A 6,299-nucleotide genomic window follows, 5' to 3' on the forward strand; every position below is an offset into this window, starting at 1 on the left:
AATCTTTTCTCCTGCAGGAGATATTTCAAAACGATCTACATCAAGTGTCAATGAACTTTGACTTGTGAAGAGCCACACGGTAAGAATTTCAAGGTTTTCATACCATCCAGTCTCTGTCACAACTTCTTGACTCTAGCATTATGGCATGAGTGTTACATATAAGATGATGTGTATCAATAAGCATGGCTGTATTCCACTAAAACTTTATTATGGAATCTAAAATTCGAATTTCAAACAATTGCACACAATATTCTTTTTCTTTTTCTCATTTAAAGCTATTTAAAAGGTCAGGCATGGTGGCTCGACATTACATGCCTGTAATCCCGGCATTTTGGGAGGCCAAGCCTAGAGGATCACAAGGTCGGGAGTTTAAGACCAGCCTGCCCAGTATGGTGAAACCCCATCTCTACTAAAAATACAAAAATTAGCCAGGCATGGTGGCACATGCCTGTAGTCCCAGCTACTCAGGAGGCTGAGGCAGAAGAATCACCTGAACCCGGGAGATGAAGGTTGCAGTGAGCTGAGATCGTGCCACTGCACTCCAGCCTGGGTGACAGAGGGAGACTCCATCTCAAAAGAAGAAGAAGAAAAAAAAAAAAGTTAAAAATATTTTTTAAAAAACTCTTCTTAGCTTGCAAGATGTACATAAACAGGGCCAGATTTGGCCCATAGGCCATAGTTTGCTGACCCCGGTATATCCATTAGTAGTTTCTTTGAATGCACTTTTCTTTTTTGCCTATAAAACACACTTTAGATAGTCACCCATATTATCACCACCTTTTTACTCATACTACATTATGAAATAATTCAATTGCCTTATACGCCAATTCAAATCAGTTCTGAACAAAAGGGAGTATAAATAAAATAATATAGTTTCATTTTGTGAAGAAAAGTTACTAAATTTTGAGTTTCCCTCATGTAAATTTTGTGCACAGATATTCATCTTGGGGATTTCCACGAACTGAATTGAGGCATAAGTTGGTTGTAGCACACACTGGCTTGCTCCCTACAAATGCTAATCAAGGTGGTATCCTTTAGTTCCCTTTAAAATGCTGTTTGATTTTTGACATGTCAAAATCTTTATGAACTTCATTATATCTCTTCCTTCCCACCTAGTAACAAGGCAATGCTAAAGCAATTCTCAGAGCTGTTTGGAGAAATGTCCTATGGAAACAGATTATACCATAGACCATTGGCATTCATTAGGAATGTTTCCCAAGGCCTTCAAATATCCCAAATACATAAATACCACTAGAGCATATACTTTCTCATAAAATGTAATAATATGTAGCTGAAAAACCTAAGTAATCCTTTACAAGTAATAAATATGGGACCAAACTCGTTCATAAGGCTATTTATTCTTTTCATGAGACTTACTGTGACCATGAAAATCAGAAAACAGTCAAAAGTGAATGCTAACATTCTGGGAAGGTCCACTTACTAGTTGACAACTCAATTCTACACACTGGCCTTCCAGAAAACATTACTCAAGTCAATGCCTTAGCAAAATTATGAGTTGGGTCATTTTATGAACTTTTGAGGACCACAATGAAATTGCCAATGTTAAATCAATGAATGCTAAGATTCAGCTTTGTTTGAGTAGCCAGGGAAGAACCAATGCCTGCAATAGGTTAAGTTATACACCAGTTGGAGTGATGTCTGATCCATATAAAGAAATGATCATTCAGAGTCATTCAAGGATGGATTGGGATGTCCCAGGAGGGTGTGAGCTCCTTCCCTGGGGACTGATACTTGAGGGAATGATGAAGGGAAGATCCAGGAGCCAGAGGGGTTGGGTTAGACCAAGAATTCCCCCAGATATCCTTATGACAGCAAAACCCCTTCATATAAAACCTTCTCAGTGAAATAGTAAGGATAGACCATGGTTTATAGAACAACGGAAGAGGTAGACTATGAGAGTCATCCCAACTCTAGAATTTATTGACTGATCAATTACTTAGTTACAAATAAGAAAAATTATGGCAAAAGAATGAAACTAATGCTGAAGAGGGTTGAGATCCCCCTCATTTCCACACCCATTTCCTGGCCTTGATGTATAGCATAGGCATTAAGGTCAGTGAATGGCTGTCAATGCTTGTAAAAACTGTGAAACAGGTGAAGTCTATGAAGCTCAGAAATCAGCTCCTGGAGACTTTGTCTGTTATTTCCAAGAAAAATGTGGCTTAAACTCAGCATCTTTCCCAATATCTGCAAGATTCTGGGAAGGTGGAAAACTGAGAGGTAGAAGTTGTTCCCAGATGCCTCTAATGACAGGATATCAAGAAGGATATCAAGGAGAGCAAGGATATCAAGGAGAGCAAGCATCTCTGAGTAACCTGCGTCCTCTTCTGGGGAATGGGGTAGTATACTTTCCATTGTATGCAGGACAGTTGTTGGACTGAAATACTGGGGAATGGGGTAGTACACTTTCCGTTGTATGCAGGACAGTTGTTAGACTGAAATACTGGGGAATAAGGTAGTACACTTTCAGTTGTATGCAGGACAGTTGTTGGACTGAAATACTGGGGAATGGGGTAGTACACTTTCCGTTGTATGCAGGACAATTGTTGGACTGAAATACTGGGGAATGGGGTAGTACACTTTCAGTTGTATGCAGGACAGTTGTTAGACTGAAATACTGGGGAATGGGGTAGTACACTTTCCGTTGTATGCAGGACAGTTGTTGGACTGAAATACTGGGGAATGGGGTAGTACACTTTCAGTTGTATGCAGGACAGTTGTTAGACTGAAATACTGGGGAATGGGGTAGTACACTTTCAGTTGTATGCAGGACAGTTGTTAGACTGAAATGTGATTTTGTTATTCTATTTGAAGATTATGATTTAAGGAAATGTATATAGGTGCCAAGTCAAAAAGTGGTATGATGATTAATTTTTTACGTCAACTTGGCTAGACTATGGTACCCAGATACTTGGTCAAACATCAGTGTAGATGATGTGAAGATTTTTTTTATAAGATTGACATTTAAATGAGCAGACTTTGAGTCAAACCAATTACTCTCCATAATGTGAGTGGGCCTTGTCCAATCAGTTGAAGGCATTAAGATTAAAAAGACTGCTATCTGCTTAAGAAGAAGAAAATCTGCCTCTACATTGCCTTTAGACTCAAGTTGTGACATCAGCTCTTCCCTGGGTCTCCAACCTGCCCTGTACATTTTGAACTTGCCGGCCCCAACAATCACATGAGCCAATTCCTTAAACCAAGTATCTCTCTCCCTGTGAACATTCTATTGTTCTATTTCTCTGGTGGACCTTGACTAATATACCACCACTCCCAGCTCTCTCTGAGTGCTTGATCTGAGCACTATTGTGTGCCTCTTGCATGTGCAACTTCTCTTCACACCACATTGACATACCAGACACTGCCACAGGCCATTGTTGCAATCACCTTATGGTCCAAAGTAACATCAACTAATGCGTGTGTGTGTGTGTGTGTGTGTGTGTGTGTAGCATGATTTTCAGGTTTCAGTTAATGGGCCAGGGATGGGGGGAGAGTGAAATGGTACAGCAAGAAAACAATAATAATAAAAAAAAATACAAACAACACAAAATAACATTTAATAGTAGACATTAATATTCTTTAAAGTCTCTCAGTCATAATCATAATTAGAGATTTGTTTTATCTGCCCCTGCTTGTGTTATTTGGATATTCTCTTACGACACTATGCCTCTCAATATCAGAAAATATGCTCACACCTGTAATTCCAGCACTTTGGGAGGTCAAGGCAGGTGGATCACCTGAGGTCAGGAGGTCAAGATCAGCCTGGCCAACATGGTGAAACCACATCTCTACTAAAAATAGAAAAATTAGCTGGGTGTGGTGGTGTATGCCTATAATCCCAGCTATTAGGGAGACTAAGGCAGAAGAATCGCCTAAACTTTGGAGGCAGAGGTTGTAGTGAGCCGAGATCACACCACTGCACTCCAACCTGGGTGACAGAGCGAGACTCAGTCTCAAAAAACAAACCAAAAATAGAAAACACACAGGTCATTACTGCTGTGCAATGACACTGAAGTTCAGTAATAGAAAAGCTTAGAGGGGGAACTAATCTACTTGGAAATTTTAAAACACTGCCTAAAAAAGAGATAAAAAGAGAAATTACGAACTACAGTTGACCCTTGAACCACGTAAGTTTGAACTACACAGATTCATTTACATGCAGATTTTCTTCTGTCTCTGCCAGCCTTGAGACAGCAAGATCAATCACTCCTCCTCCTCAGCCTACTCAACATGAGGACAAGGATGAAGAATTTTATGATGATCCACTTCCACTTAATAAATAGGAAATATATTTTCTTTATAGTTTTCTTAATAACATTTTCTTTTCTCTAGCTCACTTTATCTTAAGAATACAGTATAGAATACAAATGACATACAAAATATGTGTTGATGACGATTTATGTCATTGCTAAGGCTTCCAGCCAACAGTAGGCTATTAGTTCTTTGGGGGGAGTAAAAAGCTATATGTGAATTTTCAACTGTGCAGGGGTCAGTTCCCCTAATCCTTGCATTGTTCAAGGATCAACTGTATTTAGAAAAATCTATGAGGAGCAGCCAAAGCAGCATTCACAGGAATATTTATAACCACATAATGAACTTTTCAGAAAACGTAATAAAAATGTATACACTGGCATTCAACTCAAGAAGCAAGAAAGTTAACAACAAAATAACATGTAAAAAGTGGAAGGAATCAATGGAAATAGAAGAGTCAAATGAGTACATTTAATTAAAGAACACGTGATAAAAGCACAAGCAGTTTCTTTGAAAAGTCCAATAAAATAGAGCTGTTTCAAAAAAAAGAGAAAACATAAATAAGCAGGATAAGAATGGGAAAAATGCCTGAACTACTAGTAGGAAGAAATGCTTAAAATACAGGAAAATATTGGATACAAATGTATAGCAATAGATTTCACAATTTACATGAAACAAACCATTTTCTATGAAAGTATAAATTGTCAAAATTTACTCAAGAGACAAGGAAACCCAAGTACACCATTATTCATGGAAGAAATAATAAATTAGCCAAAAATATATATTTAAAATCAAACAAATAGTACTTACACACCAGAATCAGGCAGGTTCTACTAATCAATCTAGGAAGATAAGTTTTTCTATTAATGAAACTTTGTTAAAAATATACCAAAAGGGATAGAAAACTTCAAACAAGCACAAGATAAACTAATTCTATCTTTGAGATGCAAATATATATGCACAACATAGATGCAAAAAATATTTTAAAAATTAGCACATCCACTCTAGCATGTAGTATGGCAGTGTTTTTCCCGCCTAACACATTCCTTTCTCACCACCAACCCCTAAACTTCTTTCTGTAATGCTGCTTTCTTTAAGGAATTGTTCTTCCCCTATTCTGGAAGAGCCCACACTACTTCTGCTCAACCATGGAGTAGACATGTGACCTAAACTAGACGAATAAGATTCTCTCTGCTTGAAATTTAGTTCTTGAAAACATCATAAGGTGGTCACTTCTTCTCAAGCTTGGCGTTTGGCTGGTGGGGACCCACACAGGTTCGACACGCATATCAAGAAGTATTATTTCTGTTTGGGGCCCATCTACTCTGGCCACGGCATGATGTTCGTCCGCAACGATTGCAAGGTGTTCAGATTTTGTAAATCTAAACGGCATAAAAAAGTTAAAAAAGAAGCACAATCCTTGCAAAGTTAGGTGAACCAAGGCATTCCAGAAAGCAGCTGGTAAAGAGCTTACAGTGGATAATTCATTTGAATTTGAAAAACGTAGAAATGAACCTATCAAATTCAGCGAGAGCTAAGGAATAAAACCATTGACGCAATGAAGAGAGTTGAAGAGATCAAACAGAAACGCCAAGTTAAATTTATAATGAACAGATTGAAGAAAAATAAAGAGCTACAGGAAGTCTAGGATATCAAAGAAGTCAAGCAAAACATCCATCTTATCTGAGTCCCTCTTGCAGGCAAAGGGAAGCAGCTGGAAGAGAAAATACTACAGCAGTTACAACCGGATGTGGACATGAACGTGCTTCTTACACATCTCTGTAACCATTTCTTGATGTACTTTTGAAAATGTCCTTTGGAGACTTGGAATCTAACATCCGTAAGATGTTTTGCATCTTACTACCTGATGTTTTGCAGATAGTAATGTAGAAAAGATATATTTTAATCACTTTTCATTTAAGTGACCTTATGTAAAAAATAAACCAATAATTTAGTAGTTCCAAGTCTCCAAAGGACATTGATTTACATAAGTACATCTATCAGTGAAGATTTCACATGAAAATTCT

The 6,299-nt window shown here is 38.0% G+C and overlaps 1 pseudogene; it reads left to right on the forward strand.

The window, feature by feature from the left end:
* Positions 1-2,081: 2,081 nt before the first annotated feature.
* LOC105521555 lies at positions 2,082-6,079 on the forward strand (annotated as a pseudogene).
* The last annotated feature ends 220 nt before the right edge of the window (positions 6,080-6,299 follow it).

Source organism: Colobus angolensis, unplaced genomic scaffold, assembly GCF_000951035.1.
Source record: "Colobus angolensis palliatus isolate OR3802 unplaced genomic scaffold, Cang.pa_1.0 Scaffold40, whole genome shotgun sequence".
Taxonomy (NCBI): domain Eukaryota; kingdom Metazoa; phylum Chordata; class Mammalia; order Primates; family Cercopithecidae; genus Colobus; species Colobus angolensis.